Here is a 17,722-nt window from a genome sequence, read left to right as displayed (position 1 = left end):
CAGATTTTAATATTTTTACAGATATTAATAGTTTAACAGAATTAACTATGGTTGCAGATATTAATAGGTTTACTGATTTTAATAGTTTCACTGATTTTAATAGTTTTACAAATTTTAATAGTTTTCCAGGTCTACTTGGAAGACCATAATCATGTATAAAACAACATATGTTCAATGCCCCCATTTACCTGTTTTTACTTTTGCAAAGTTAAGAATGGGCTCATCTGTGAAACAATGAAATGAGTTAGTATGGGTTTGGTATTCTGGTGTGTCTCCAAGACCATGCAGAATAAAAAATGAAGTCCAACTCAAGTCTAATGAGTGGGCAAGTCTAGATTGCCTCAGCTCTACACTGAAATTAATGCTGAAGACCTGGGTTTGTTTCCATACATGCGTACAATGTGTGAAGCCCATTGCTGGCGTCCTCAGCCACGATATTGCTAGGAAATTGCTCAAAAGCGGCATAGAACCACACTCACTCACTCACTCACTGTATAGTAACCTTTCGACAAAATTTCTTCCAAAATGTTAAATTCTGTGGAAATGGAAAGTTTGAGTGTGAGGTCAACATGTTTCTTATCAGCATTACAAACTTGCCTGACATCACTTTCAATTGAGACATCCCTGTGGAACATCTCAGCATCTACAGACCAGAGGTAATTGTGAACAGATGAAACTCTAGATCAGTTTACATTCTTCACAAGAGAAAGGCACTGTGTCAGCCTTCGTTTGAAATTATTACCACAAGCAGACATTTTAAAGTTCTTGGATTTCACATGGATGGGTGCGTGGGTGGGTGGGTGCGTGCGTGCGTGCGTGCGTGCGTGCGTGCGTGCGTGCGTAGTTGTTGTTCACATATATCATCTGTGTCTCATAGGGTTTTTCTCCCACACTAAGATAACATGCTATGATATAACTAAAATAGTGTTTGTTTAAACTCACTCACTCTCTCCTACAATCCCTACAAGAAAGGAACGGGGCAGTAGGATAGCCACGTGGTTAAAGCGTTCGCTCGTCACGCCGAAGGCCCCAGTTTGATTCCCGACATGGGTACAATGTGTGAAGCCCATTGCTGGTGTCCCCTGTCGTGATATTGCTGGAATATTGCTAAAACCGGCGTAAAACCATACTCACTCACTCACTCCCAACAACGGGACATGTGCTCTACTCTGTTGAACTGTACACAATTATGCTATTTTTTTGCATTCTCTTTCCTTTTTTCAGTGTTAATTGGCATAATGATTCTGTGTTGGTATTGCATCAACTCTGTGGAACTCTGGGTATTGTATCCATGTTGTCACAACAACGTAAAATATGTTACTGACAACTTGTACATCCGAGTCGGCCTGTATGATGTACAATTTCTCTTGAAGCTTTTTGTTTGTATACACAAATCTTTCATAAATGATTATGTCAGATGGTCTTTTCAATCACATGTTTATTTCATATTCATCTCCTATGAATGTCAAGGGATTAGGTATGGGTTTTTATTGGTATATATCCTCCAGCTTTGTCAAGAAAATCTAATTTTGTCTAACACATCGTCTAGTTTTGTCAAGTATAAGGCTCAAAGTGTTGACAAGAATACATCTTCTAGCCTTGCAAGGGGCACGGGTGTCCCAGTCGTCTGAGGCGCCGTGATTCGCTGTGCAGAACTGTGTCCTTTGGGCACGCCAGAAACCTATGATTGTGGGTTCGAATCCCATTTCACCCCGATTATGTTTCTAGGTTTGTCAGAACCATACCCGTGCTCGTGGGTTTGACCGAAGTGGTAATCATCTGAGACCTGCATCACTTTGGGCTTTCCTCCCACATTAAGCTGACACGCTGTGATATAACTGGAATACTGTTAAAAGCGGCGTTAAACCCAACTCACTCACTCACTCACTCTAGTCACAGTCATCTTCTTTTAAAATACATAAATATCTTTTTCAAGGATATATAATTCTTCCTGAATGTTTTTTCATTCCTTCCGTGACTTCATTGAGAAATAATTAAAGACATGATTGTTCAAGACATTTATATGTGTATTCCCCTATTTCAAATAACTGTTTTAAGGTAATGGCTAAACAGGCTCTATTCAGGGCACCCTCACATGGCCATTAGGATGGCTAGCCATGCTCTTACAGAATATGGGCACTTCATGGAAACTGAAAACCAGTAAACGCCCGAAACTGTGAATTAGCCCACCACCAATATTAAATAAAGTTACCATAAATGTTCCCATAAAGATCATTCAGCCCCCAAAATTAGTAAGTGCTTACATGTCTCAAGGAATTAACACTGACAGGCTTCAGTACCCAGCTTGGGGAGATGGACTGGTTTTACTGCCATGTTTTATGACTCTTTTTATGTTTTTCTCACCTCTCTGTCAGTATAGCTATCAGGTGGAATCACGTATTGCGAGAAGAAATGATGGATTGCCGATTCCTTCCTGATTCACAACACTGAGACAAAAAGGAATCAGGACTTCATGTGTCAGATTTGTGCCATTCCTTACAAGGGTGGTAGTAAAATGCAAATATCCATTTTGTAGAAGAACTTTAAGTCTCTGTCAGTTTTAAAGCAAAATATACGACTCTAAAGGAGTTAAAGACCACTGGATTCTTTCATATTTCTGTCGTTAATCCGACATGCCATGACTGATAACCATAGTACAATGTTCCCTCGTTATTGCGCACTTCAGTATAGCGCTAACTCGGTTATAGCGCGCTTAAAGTATGGCTACCCAAATTTACTAACATTTTCAATAAACTCAAGTTTTTCAATGGTAGAGCGTCTGCCCGGAGAGCGGAAGGTCCGGGGTTCGATCCCCGACAGCGCCATACCAAAAGACGTTAAAAGATGGTACTTGTTGTTACCCTGTCTGGCGCTCGGCAGTAAGGGGCTAAAACAAGGACTGGTCGGCTCGGAGTCAGTATACTGTGTCTGAGTGGGGTATTCATGTTACACTGCGGCATGGTATCTCAGTGGGCTAGCTCTATAAATCGGCATCAGTCCAGACTAGTACAAGCAGCCACACACACACACACACGTACATGCACGTCGCTATATAAGTGCAATAATCTTGGACGCGACGTTAAACCCCATTTCACCTCACCTCACCTCTAATCATGGGGGTTCCTGAACTTGTTTTGAGTGGTATACTAGGAATGATCACTTGCTCTTGTCATCTTGGCAGAATGGTGTTTTATAGTGAGACAGACATAGCTCTTTGCCAATTTGGCACCTGGTGTGTGTCGCTTATCTTAATGCAACATTTCCCGTGCCAAAGATGACATGGTAACAGTGCTCATTCATTTCAGATCATTATCATTTCACAATGATGAAGAGGAAATAATTACTTTTAAATTCTTGGGATCGTATGAGTCATCTTGCACCATAGTCACACCCAATGTCAGAGGGGGCCACGGGTGGCCCAGTCGTCTAAGGCGCCGCGATTCGCTGTGCAGAGTTGCGTCCCTTGGGCACGCCAGAAACCTATGATTGTGGGTTCGAATCCCGGTTCGCCCTGATTATGTTTCTAGGTTTGTCAGCACCATACCCGTGCTCATGGGTTTCACCGAAGTGGTAAACGTCTGAGACCTGCATTACTTCGAGCTTTCCTCCCACATTAAGCTGACACGCCGCGATATAACTGGAATACTTTTAAAAGCGGCGTTAAACCCAACTCACTCACTCACTCACCCAATGTCAGAGTCATCTTGCATCATGGCTTAACCCAATGTCAGAGTCATTTTGCACCATGGCTAAATCCAATGTCAGAGTCATCTTGCATCATGGCTAAATCCAATGTCAGAGTCATCTTGCATCATGGCTAAACCCAATGTCAGAGTCATCTTGCATAATGGCTAAATCCAATGTCAGAGTCATCTTGTACCATGGCTAAATCCAATGTCAGAGTCATCTTGTACCATGGTTACACCCAATGTCAGAGTCATCTTGCACCATGGCTAAATCCAATCTCAGAGTCATCTTGATTCATGGCTAAAAGCCAATGTCAGAGTCATCTTGCATCATGGCTCAAGGCAATGTCAGAGTCATCTTGTACCATGGCTAAAGCCAATGTCAGAGTCATCTTGTACCATGGTTACACCCAATGTCAGAGTCATCTTGTACCATGGCTAAATCCAATGTAAGAGTCATCTTGTACCATGGTTACACCCAATGTCAGAGTCATCTTGCACCATGGCTAAATCCAATCTCAGAGTCATCTTGATTCATGGCTAAAAGCCAATGTCAGAGTCATCTTGCATCATGGCTCAAGGCAATGTCAGAGTCATCTTGTACCATGGCTAAAGCCAATGTCAGAGTCATCTTGTACCATGGTTACACCCAATGTCAGAGTCATCTTGTACCATGGCTAAATCCAATGTCAGAGTCATCTTGTACCATGGTTACACCCAATGTCAGAGTCATCTTGCATCATGGCTAAAGCCAATGTCAGAGTCATCTTGTACCATGGTTACACCCAATGTCAGAGTCATCTTGTACCATGGTTATACTCAATGTCAGAGTCATCTTGCACCATGGTTACACCCAATGTCAGAGTCATCTTGTACCATGGCTAAAGCCAATGTCAGAGTCATCTTGTACCATGGTTACACCCAATGTCAGAGTCATCTTGCATCATGGCTAAAGCCAATGTCAGAGTCATCTTGCATCATGGCTCAAGGCAATGTCAGAGTCATCTTGTACCATGGCTAAAGCCAATGTCAGAGTCATCTTGTACCATGGCTCAAGGCAATGTCAGAGTCATCTTGTACCATGGCTAAAGCCAATGTCAGAGTCATCTTGTACCATGGTTACACCCAATGTCAGAGTCATCTTGCACCATGGCTAAAGCCAATGTCCGAGTCATCTTGCATCATGGCTAAAGCCAATGTCCGAGTCATCTTGCATCATGGCTAAAGCCAATGTCCGAGTCATCTTGCATCATGGCTAAAGCCAATGTCCGAGTCATCTTGTACCATGGTTACACCCAATGTCAGAGTCATCTTGTACCATGGTTATACCCAATGTCAGAGTCATCTTGCATCATGGCTAAAGCCAATGTCAGAGTCATCTTGTACCATGGCTAAAGCCAATGTCCGAGTCATCTTGCATCATGGCTAAAGCCAATGTCCGAGTCATCTTGTACCATGGTTATACTCAATGTCTGAGTCATCTTGTACCATGGTTACACCCAATGTCAGAGTCATCTTGCACCATGGCTAAATCCAATGTCAGAGTCATCTTGCATCATGGCTAAATCCAATGTCAGAGTCATCTTGCATCATGGCTAAAGCCAATGTCAGAGTCATCTTGCATCATGGCTAAATCCAATGTCAGAGTCATCTTGCATCATGGCCAAACCAAATGTCAGAGTCATCTTGCATCATGGCTAAATCCAATGTCAGAGTCATCTTGCATCATGGCTAAAGCCAATGTCAGAGTCATCTTGCATCATGGCTAAAGCCAATGTCAGAGTCATCTTGCATCATGGCTAAACCCAATGTCAGAGTCATCTTGCATCATGGCTAAAGCCAATGTCAGAGTCATCTTGCATCATGGCTAAACCCAATGTCAGAGTCATCTTGCATCATGGCTAAATCCAATGTCAGAGTCATCTTGCATCATGGCTAAAGCCAATGTCAGAGTCATCTTGTACCATGGCTAAATCCAATGTCCGAGTCATCTTGCATCATGGCTAAAGCCAATGTCAGAGTCATCTTGCATCATGGCTAAAGCCAATGTCAGAGTCATCTTGTACCATGGTTACACCCAATGTCAGAGTCATCTTGTACCATGGTTATACCCAATGTCAGAGTCATCTTGCATCATGGCTAAATCCAATGTCAGAGTCATCTTGTACCATGGCTAAAGCCAATGTCAGAGTCATCTTGCATCATGGCTAAAGCCAATGTCAGAGTCATCTTGTACCATGGTTACACCCAATGTCAGAGTCATCTTGTACCATGGTTATACTCAATGTCAGAGTCATCTTGTATCATGGCTAAACCCAATGTCAGAGTCATCTTGCATCATGGCTAAAGCCAATGTCAGAGTCATCTTGCATCATGGCTAAAGCCAATGTCCGAGTCATCTTGTACCATGGTTATACTCAATGTCAGAGTCATCTTGTACCATGGTTACACCCAATGTCCGAGTCATCTTGCATCATGGCTAAAGCCAATGTCAGAGTCATCTTGCATCATGGCTAAATCCAATGTCAGAGTCATCTTGTACCATGGTTACACCCAATGTCAGAGTCATCTTGCATCATGGCCAAACCCAATGTCAGAGTCATCTTGCATCATGGCTAAAGCCAATGTCAGAGTCATCTTGTACCATGGTTACACCCAATGTCAGAGTCATCTTGCATCATGGCTAAAGCCAATGTCAGAGTCATCTTGCATCATAGCTAAAGCCAATGTCATAGTCATCTTGTACCATGGTTACACCCAATGTCAGAGTCATCTTGCATCATAGCTAAAGCCAATGTCCGAGTCATCTTGCATCATGGCTAAAGCCAATGTCAGAGTCATCTTGTACCATGGCTAAAGCCAATGTCAGAGTCATCTTGCACCATGGTTACACCCAATGTCAGAGTCATCTTGTATCATGGCTAAAGCCAATGTCAGAGTCATCTTGTACCATGGCTAAAGCCAATGTCCGAGTCATCTTGTACCATGGCTAAAGCCAATGTCAGAGTCATCTTTTACCATGGCAAAAGCCAATGTCAGAGTCATCTTGTACCATGGTTATACTCAATGTCAGAGTCATCTTGTACCATGGTTATACTTACTGTCAGAGTCATCTTGTATCATGGCTAAACCAAATGTCAGAGTCATCATGGTTATACCCAATTATCTCACTCTGTGACAGCATGCAATCGTACCCCGAGTACCTTGGATCACTGGATTGTTTGGTCCAGAATGTCTACAATCAGCTGTCAGGTGACCTCAACATTGCTCAGTGCAACATTGAATAACAAAAAGTCTTCACTCTGAGTTTTAGGAGAAGACTGCAAACTTTGAATTCATCAGTATGTAAGGTGTAGGTATTTCTTCAGAACAAGCTTGTTTCCCTTCCTTCCTTCCTGTGCATCAATCAGATAACTGATTACAGGTGAAGGAGGATGGAGTTTCATAATGAATGCATTTACTGTGGCACATTATTTTGATTATGATCGTCAGATAGATTATGCATCTTTAAAATGATAACAGGTTGAATTGAATTCCACAAATGATGGTAATAAGATGAATACTTTGTGTCCAACACGTACGAAATATTCAAGGAATGTTACATTTTGCCAAAAAAGTCAAAGGATTAAATGATTGGTTGCTTATTTTTAGATATCATTATCGGCCATTGAAAGAATGACTTTATCCCCCTCCTCTATGAACACTTGTACACAAACGAAAACTGCTTAATGGCAGATGAAATGTTTTGAAAATGTGCGAAAGTTTATATATTGAGAGTGAACTCTCCTGCATGTGAAGACTAGAATGTTGTTTTGATGAGTACTAAGTTGAAGATTGCTGCTGCACAGATGTGAAATATTATGATAGGGTTTCAAGGGGCCGCTGCTTTAGAATATTGGCAAGCTTTGGCAATACAAGCAGATCGGATTACAGATGAGGGGGGAAAACAGCTCTTGCAGAGGTGAACGGGGATTTTAGCTGTTTTGGTTGATTAACAGTCAAGTGTTGTAGCTTGCATGTACTGCCGCAGTGTGTACCCACAAATCACTGATCTCACTGCAGGCTTCTCAAGGCGCCATTATAGACAGACCAGTCTTGTCTGTGACACTTGTGTACCCACAAATCACTGATCTCACTGCAGGCTTCTCAAGGCGCCATTATAGACAGACCAGCCTTGTCTGTGACACTTGTGTACCCACAAATCACTGATCTCACTGCAGGCTTCTCAAGGCGCCATTATAGACAGACCAGTCTTGTCTGTGACACTTGTGCACCCACAAATCACTGATCTCACTGCAGGCTTCTCAAGGCGCCATTATAGACAGACCAGTCTTGTCTGTGACACTTGTGTACCCACAAATCACTGATCTCACTGCAGGCTTCTCAAGGCGCCATTATAGACAGACCAGTCTTGTCTGTGACACTTGTGTACCCACAAATCACTGATCTCACTGCAGGCTTCTCAAGGCGCCATTATAGACGGACCAGTCTTGTCTGTGACACTTGTGTACCCACAAATCACTGATCTCACTGCAGGCTTCTCAAGGCGCCATTATAGACAGACCAGTCTTGTCTGTGACACTTGTGTACCCACAAATCACTCATCTCACTGCAGCTACAAGTTAGCTCATCTATCTTTTCACATCTTGTTAAAGCACTACACGAAAACACAATACTTCAGTTGTATAAGATTCAGCAATGTTTAAACTACAAAGAATTTCAACACCCTACAAGTGTCGCAGCCTCAAAGACCTCAGCTATCACTTCTGATTTTGCTTCATGGGTAAAGCAAATAGTTTCACCCCATTAGAGAAGTTTGGCCAGGCTCTTTATCATGGATTTCCGTCTTTCCCTCTCCTGCCTCCCGCTTATCTACAAGCAGGCTTCGGAAATGACTGATGGCTTTCTTCGTTTCAACACTGATCGCTGAAGATAAAATAGCAGATGCAAAATTATGACTGGTTACTCGTCACTGACGATAAGGTTCAATTTGGGACAGGATATGCTGCCTCCAGACACATGTTCAACACAGGATCGAGTTTCTCACCTCACTTGCTCCGGGCAAACTTGATATATATAGGGTTTGTTTCCATGGAATTCATACTCATTTTTATGAGAAAGAGGAAGTTCACTTTTTCAAAGAATTCCAATGTAATCATTTTTGGTGTATTTATTTTCTCGCCGTCATTCAGCCATCTACATTTTCAATATAATTGATGTCTTTTAAAATGATTTTGTTCAATATTAAGTCCATGTTGATTTATTGCTATGGTTTTGGGAGATAAGATATATTTTTTACAAGAAACATTCCCTTACGGAACAGAGGCAGTTTCGGAGACATACACACAATCAATTGACATAAAAAATAAATGTGACATTTAGAGAATATTTACAGAAGAAATACCATGTTTCTTCTACAAAGCGACCCCTCTAAAAGGCAACCCCCAACCCCAACACACCCCCCCCCCTCCCCCAACCCCAACCCCACACCCCACCCCACACCCCACCCCACACGCACACACACACACTGTACAAGCGTTCAAAATCGATGTACAAGCATCCAAAATCGATACTGACCCGTGAAGATCCGGGATAGAATAGGTCTTCAGCAACCCATGCTTGCCATAAGAGGTGTCTACGCTTGTCGTAAGAGGCGACTAACGGGATCGGGAGGTCAGGCTCACTGACTTGGTTGATGCATGTCATTGATCACAATTGCGTTGATCCATGCTCATGATATCAATCACTGGATTGTCTGGTCCAGACTCGATTATTTACAGACCGCCTTCATATAGCTGGAATATTGCTGAGTGCAGCGTCAAACAAACAAACAAACAAACAAACAAACAAACCAAAATTGATGCTAATTTATATACCCCGTCTCTAAAGCAAATCGGAATGAAGCATGTCACCAGTGCATACACAATCCCTACATTTGCAATAAAAACGTGTTGTCCTCCACAGAAAAATAATACATTGTATTCCTTCAGCGAATTCCGGTAACTGAACAGGTGATAAGTAAACTTTGTCAATACAAATTTAAGATTTGAGATATATCATCACAAGACATGATGATTTACCATTTAAATTGTATTTCCTGTTCCACTAGGCATCGTTTTATATGCAGAGATTAAGATTACCATGTGTATTGTCTCGTCAACTAAGCCAAATGCAGCTATCAGCTGGACACACCGGCGATTCAGTTAAAAAGTACACAATGATATAACTTTAAAGAATTTTGATACTATGATTGGAAGAATTGTATCGGAAACTTCTATTTTATAAGGAATAATATATCCAGTATCATGTTATTTTAGTAGCAGCTTTAATATATCTATTTGAAATAAATACATAACCATACGCATTGCGCTTTGGTACAGTTGATCGCAATTGCTGGATAGTTTTTTCCGATTGTATTATTTATGGTGTTGACGTCATTATTTCCAAAAAAGTATAAGAATAAACCGTTTTGGTCAGCTTGCCTAAAATTATTACAATCTTTGTATGGCACTTTATATAGAAGAAATCTTTGATGATTGAATATGTTTGGTTCTGTGTAATATATAGTGTTTTCATCTTCAATAATGGTTGGTTGGTTGGTTGGTTGGTTGGTTGGTTTGTTGTTAAACGCCGCACCGAGCAATATTCCAAATATATGACGGCGGTCTGTAAATAATCGATAGTAGTGTCTGACAACTAACCATTCTTCTTGCCTAATTGTGCCCACACGGTCCAAATGTGTGAAGCCTATTTCTGGTGTTCAACGTCGTAGTATTGTTGGTGTACTGCTAAAAGTGGTGTAAACTCACTCACTCACTCACTCACTCACTCACTCACTCACTCACTCACTCACTCACTCACTCACTCACTCACTCACTCACTCACTCACTCACTCACTCACTCACTCACTCACTCACTCACGCACGCACGCACCCACGCACGCACCCACGCACGCACCCACCCACCCAAATGTTGTATGTTGTAGGCAGTACAATTATTATGATATTTTGGACCCCTCCATTTAAAAATGCTGGATCCGCCCTTGGATCTTGAATGTTAGTTAATAAGGTTAATTGTAAGAACTTCAAGACAAAAAAGTAACTTTGTGCAAGTCCAAGACAAGATGATATTTCAGCCATGTGATTGTACTGTTGTGTGTCCTTAGAAACTAACCTCAGGTCAAAAAGCTGCTCATGTTTTTATTTAAGAAAAATACTTCCTGAAAACAAAATAAGTCACCTTTTATCTTGACGTATACATTGCATGTTATTTGAGTTGAATTTTTAAAATGAACTAAGTTAGTTCTCATTCATAAGAGTGAGTGAGTGAGTGAGTGAGTATGTTTTATGCCGCTTTTAGGAATATTCCAGGCGAGTGACAACAGAAATGTCATTCATATGAACGTATCTGTTAACTTTCATAAACATTTCAAAATGTTATTTTCATTTATTCTTGTCGTAAGAGACGACTAACGGGATCGGTGGTCAGACTTGCTATTGCTGACTTGTTGATACATGTCATCGATCCCAATTGCGTGGATCGAAGCTCATGATGTCAATCACTGGATTGTCTGGTCCAGACTCGATTATTTTACAGACCGCCGTCATATAGCTGGAATATTGCTGAGTGCGGCGTTAAACAACAAACAAACAAAAACAACAAACAAACAAACGACAACGAACTTCCATTATATAGCATTCTGGCCTCAGACACTTTTGCAGTTTACTGTTTAATGTTGTGGTTGTAGAACGTTACTCTGCTATCCAGGCATATTGGACACATTCATGCACCATTCGTGGAAAATGTTTTTTAGGGGACCAAAAAGTTGTCAGATATAAATTTCTTAGATGCATTATTTAACATTTAATTGCCTGAGAGATTCTGCTATTTGAAACGTAATGAACTACGACAATCATTCCGAGAATCTTTGAAAACAATTTTGAGGTTGCAAAAAAAAAGTGCCTCCAATTACAATGAAATGAAATATTAAATCTCTTGTTGCTTCGGGAATCAACTCTCCTTATTTTCAAGAGATATTCCACCTTTTGAATAGTTTGGAACCCAAGCAGACATTTCTATCAAGATACACATTCATTTATCGGCTCTACAGCCCGAGTGTGAAAAAAAAATCCAAACATTGAACTTTTTCCGACAACAACAAAGCCAAATATGTTTATTTTCTTAAATCTTATCTATTTATTTACAACATCCCCGCTTTTAAACAGGTGAACGCTATTACGAGAGATACTTTGTCCAAGCCTGCCACTCACACTAGCAGCAGTGAGATTACAATCGGGGAAGTAAATCCAACGCAAAGATAAATAAATTTCTTCAGCAGGGCTCCAACCGTGCGGCCAAAACAACCAATCAAAATGCAGTTTGCTCTGAGGAACTTGTAAATTCTCATAAAGCCCTAAAAATGATTTTTACGTGAGTCTTTATAACTGGTGATGGCAAATTAATCAACTATGAGCGGGATCACATTTCAGCAGTTGTTGTTATCTTGGAGTGGCAGCCATTTTGTTTGCAAGGTTTCATGGGATATGTTCAGACTGCTTTGATAAGCATCCAATCAGTGTTGGAGCGGGCCGTTGTACGTATTTCTGTACTGATAGACAGTTTGTTGTTTGATGACCATGAGAGGGACTGTCCAACAGATTCTCATTCTCCTGATTCTCTGTCTTGATTCTCACTCTTAATTCTCTTTTGATTCTCTCTTAATTCTCACTCTTGATACTCGCTTAATTCTTACTCTTGATTCTCTCTTAATTCTCACTCTTGATTCTCTCTTAATTCTCACTCTTGATTCTCTCTTAATTCTCACTCTTGATTCTCTTTCTTAATTTTCTCTTAATTCTCTTTTGATTCTCTCTTAATTCTCACTCTTGATTCTCTCTTTATTCTCACTCTTAATTTTCTTTTGATTCTCTCTTAATTCTCTTTTGATTCTCTCTTAATTCTCACTCTTATTTCTCTCTCTTAATTCTCACTTGATTCTCTATCTTAATTCTCACTCTTATTCTCTCTCTAATTTCTCTCTCTTATTTCTCTCTCTTAATTCTCACTCTTCTCTCTTAATTCTCACTCCTGATTCTTACTCTTGATTCTGATTCTTGATTCTGACTCTTGATTCTGACTCTTGATTCTGATTCTTGATTCTGACTCTTGATTCTGACTCTTGATTCTGACTCTTGATGCTTTCTCTTGATTCTGATTCTTGATTCTGACTCTTGATTCTCACTCTTGATTCTCACTCTTGATTCTCACTCTTGATCAATGTCCTCACTGATGACTAGTTATGAGTTTGTTGTTGTTTTTTATTCTCTCTTAAACACCTGTGTCTGTCTTTTTGTCATTCTATCAAAGTTAATCAAACCCAAACTTTGAGACACTTAAGCGTCAGCAGGGTGTTTAAAAAAGAAGCTGTTTTATAAATATTTATGTCTAGATTACTAGGTTTATGTTCAAGCAAATTTCTCAGTTAATGCATGTAAAAGTTTCATTTATTGCGTTTACCTAATATGCATATGTCAATACCATAGTTTACAGTGCTGTCAACATCAGACAAACAGTCTCTGCCCATGGATAGATATAATATACACCCACCACCAGTTTATTAGATTTACCTCAACTTCATAATCACGTCCAGAAGACTGGGAAAAAAACGGGCATTCATCTGCACAAATTTCAAACCATTTGATTGACAAGTGTAGTCTAGAGGCTGTGTGACAGACAACATTATTCAGTTTGTTTGTTTTGACTGTTACCCAATCAAAAAAGAGATCAACCGGTGACCTCTGACCCAACTGTGACAGGCCAAAGATGTTTTTAATTTCCAATCTCCCAGCCAAAGCAGGATCTTTGAGGAAACGCCAAGAAAATTTGTTTTCATTTCGTCTGCCTCATGTTTCTTCTGTTTTTCAAGGTTCTGCATCTGTAACGTTTTCCTGACACCTCATATTCACTTGAGCTCGGCATCTGTAAATTATCCATGCTACTCGCCTAAAAACTGGTTTTGAATGCTTTTTGCAACCATTTTCGGTTCACTATATTCCCATTCTGTAACAAGCCAGTGTCAACGTTTGCCTTGCTTTTGTTGAAACTTTGTTAAAAAGCTTTTGACGGGTTTGCTCTCATAATACTAATTTTGAACCTGTGGTTTGGCTTGGGAAACACCCATATTTCTGAGTAAGAACCAAAATGGAGTTATTGGAAAGTAAAATGAAAAATTATTTTTTGATCAATTAAGTATCTATCTTTTTTTTAGTCATTTTTGCTTTTGTCAGGAAAAAAATGAAGTAAGTTTCTTTTCCTAGTCCTTGTCTCTTTCCTGTCTCTGGTCAGTTTGTGTTTTTGTTTTGTTTTTCTTCCTGTTCTTTAACTCTTTGTCATGTTCTCTTTCTCTCGCTCCTGGGGTGGTGGGGTAGCCTAGTGGTTAAAGTGTTCGCTCGTCAAGCCGAAAACCTAGGTTTCGATTTCCCACATGGGTATGATGTGTGAAGCCCATTTTTCGTGTACCCGGCCGTGATATTGCTGGAATATTGCGAAAAGCGGCGTAAAACCATACTCACTCATTCACTGACTCACACACTCATTCACTCTTCCCTTAGGGGATTTCAATTTAGAATGGTTCCCCCGAAACCTAGACTGGTTGCAAGAGGTGACCTAGTGGATTAGGTGGTCACGTTGGATGAGTTGGTTAATAGTTGGTGTTTAGCCAAACTCAATGGTGATGGAAGGAAGAATCTGATAGTGAGATATTGCAAGGATCTGGTTGTTAGATATTGGAAGGATCTGATAGTGAGATATTGGAAGGATCTGGTTGTTAGATATTGGAAGAATCTGATAGTGAGATATTGGAAGGATCTGATAGTGAGATATTGGAAGGATCTGGTTGTGAGATATTGGAAGGATCTGGTTGTGAGATATCGGAAGGATCTGGTTGTTAGATATTGGAAGAATCTGATAGTGAGATATTGGAAGGATCTGATAGTGAGATATTGGAAGGATCTGGTTGTGAGATATTGGAAGGATCTGGTTGTGAGATATTGGAAGGATCTGATAGTGAGATATTGGAAGGATCTGGTTGTGAGATATTGGAAGGATCTGGTTGTTAGATATTGGAAGAATCTGATAGTGAGATATTGGAAGGATCTAGTTGTGAGATATTGGAAGGATCTGGTTGTTAGATATTGGAAGAATCTGATAGTGAGATATTGGAAGGATCTGATAGTGAGATATTGGAAGGATCTGGTTGTGAGATATTGGAAGGATCTGGTTGTGAGATATCGGAAGGATCTGGTTGTTAGATATTGGAAGAATCTGATAGTGAGATATTGGAAGGATCTGGTTGTGAGATATTGGAAGAATCTGATAGTGAGATATTGGAAGGATCTGATAGTGAGATATTGGAAAGATCTGGTTGTGAGATATTGGAAGGATCTGGTTGTGAGATATCGGAAGGATCTGGTTGTTAGATATTGGAAGAATCTGATAGTGAGATATTGGAAGGATCTGGTTGTGAGATATTGGAAGGATCTGGTTGTGAGATATTGGAAGGATCTGGTTGTTAGATATTGGAAGGATCTGGTTGTTAGATATTGGAAGGATCTGGTTGTGAGATATTGGAAGGATCTGGTTGTTAGATATTGGAAGAATCTGATAGTGAGATATTGGAAGGATCTGGTTGTGAGATATTGGAAGGATCTGGTTGTGAGATATTGGAAGGATCTGATAGTTAGATATTGGAAGAATCTGGTTGTGAGATATTGGAAGAATCTGATAGTGAGATATTGGAAGGATCTGGTTGTTAGATATTGGAAGAATCTGATAGTGAGATATTGGAAGGATCTGATAGTGAGATATTGGAAGGATCTGGTTGTGAGATATTGGAAGGATCTGGTTGTGAGATATCGGAAGGATCTGGTTGTTAGATATTGGAAGAATCTGATAGTGAGATATTGGAAGGATCTGGTTGTGAGATATTGGAAGGATCTGGTTGTGAGATATCGGAAGGATCTGGTTGTGAGATATTGGAAGGATCTGATAGTGAGATATTGGAAGGATCTGGTTGTTAGATATTGGAAGGATCTGGTTGTGAGATATTGGAAGGATCTGGTTGTTAGATATTGGAAGAATCTGATAGTGAGATATTGGAAGGATCTGGTTGTGAGATATTGGAAGGATCTGGTTGTGAGATATTGGAAGGATCTGATAGTTAGATATTGGAAGAATCTGGTTGTGAGATATTGGAAGAATCTGATAGTGAGATATTGGAAGGATCTGGTTGTGAGATATTGGAAGGATCTGATAGTGAGATATTGGAAGAATCTGGTTGTGAGATATTGGAAGAATCTGATAGTGAGATATTGGAAGGATCTGATAGTGAGATATTGGAAGGATCTGGTTGTTAGATATTGGAAGGATCTGGTTGTGAGATATTGGAAGAATCTGATAGTGAGATATTGGAAGGATCTGGTTGTGAGATATTGGAAGGATCTGATAGTGAGATATTGGAAGGATCTGGTTGTTAGATATTGGAAGAATCTGATAGTGAGATATTGGAAGGATCTGGTTGTGAGATATTGGAAGAATGTGATAGTGAGATATTGGAAGGATCTGGTTGTGAGATATTGGAAGGATCTGATAGTGAGATATTGGAAGGATCTGGTTGTGAGATATTGGAAGAATCTGATAGTGAGATATTGGAAGGATCTGGTTGTGAGATATTGGAAGGATCTGGTTGTTAGATATTGGAAGAATCTGATAGTGAGATATTGGAAGGATCTGATAGTGAGATATTGGAAGGATCTGGTTGTGAGATATTGGAAGGATCTGATAGTGAGATATTGGAAGGATCTGGTTGTGGGTATTGGAAGGATCTGGTTGTGAGATATTGGAAGAATCTGATAGTGAGATATTGGAAGGATCTGGTTGTGAGATTTTGGAAGAATCTGATAGTGAGATATTGGAAGGATCTGATAGTGAGATATTGGAAGGATCTGATAGTGAGATATTGGAAGGATCTGGTTGTGAGATATTGGAAGAATCTGATAGTGAGATATTGGAAGAATCTGATAGTGAGATATTGGAAGGATCTGGTTGTGAGATATTGGAAGGATCTGATAGTGAGATATTGGAAGAATCTAATAGTGAGATATTGGAAGTATCTGGTTATGAGATATTGGAAGAATCTGATAGTGAGATATTGGAAGGATCTGATAGTGAGATATTGGAAGGATCTGGTTGTGAGATATTGGAAGGATCTGGTTGTGAGATATTGGAAGAATCTGATAGTGAGATATTGGAAGGATCTGGTTGTGAGATATTGGAAGGATCTGATAGTTAGATATTGGAAGGATCTGGTTGTGAGATATTGGAAGAATCTGATAGTGAGATATTGGAAGGATCTGGTTGTTAGATATTGGAAGAATCTGATAGTGAGATATTGGAAGGATCTGGTTGTGAGATATTGGAAGAATCTGATAGTGAGATATTGGAAGAATCTGGTTGTGAGATATTCGAAGAATCTGACAGTGAGATATTGGAAGAATCTGATAGTGAGATATTGGAAGGATCTGGTTGTGAGATATGAGATATTGGAAAGATCAGTTTTTGCAAAAATAACAGGCAATGCTGTGGAATATATTCCAGGATATGAGACTTATCTCAAAATGATTCACATGCTACAATTCTTCCTTTCATGTTTTACAATACGCAATGTGAAGTGCACTCCAAGATGGTTGGTTGCTTTGTTGGTTTACGCTGCACTGAGCAATATTCCAGCTATATGACGGCGGTCAGTAAATAATCAAGTCTGGACCAGACAATTCAGTGATTGACAACATGAGAATCGATCTATGCCATTTGGACCGATGACATACATCAACCAAGTCAGCGAGCCTGACCACCAGATCCCGTTAGTCGCCTTTTACGACAAGCATAGTCACCTTTCACAGCAAGCATGGTTTACTGAAGACCTATTCTACCCTGGATCTTCGCGGGTCACTCCAAGAAGTGATATGTGCCCTAAGTCA

General features: G+C 40.2%; 1 protein-coding gene across 1 annotated transcript in view; it reads left to right on the top strand.

The window, feature by feature from the left end:
• LOC124122871 (cell adhesion molecule-related/down-regulated by oncogenes-like) overlaps positions 1 to 17,722 on the top strand; it is a 346,871-nt gene that overhangs the window by 133,291 nt on the left and 195,858 nt on the right. The gene's annotated exons all lie outside the window — the stretch shown is intronic.

This window comes from Haliotis rufescens, unplaced genomic scaffold (genome assembly GCF_023055435.1).
Source record: "Haliotis rufescens isolate VD_foot unplaced genomic scaffold, xgHalRufe1.0.p SCAF_84, whole genome shotgun sequence".
Classification (NCBI taxonomy): domain Eukaryota; kingdom Metazoa; phylum Mollusca; class Gastropoda; order Lepetellida; family Haliotidae; genus Haliotis; species Haliotis rufescens.
This window is presented reverse-complemented; position numbering and strand designations above follow the sequence as displayed.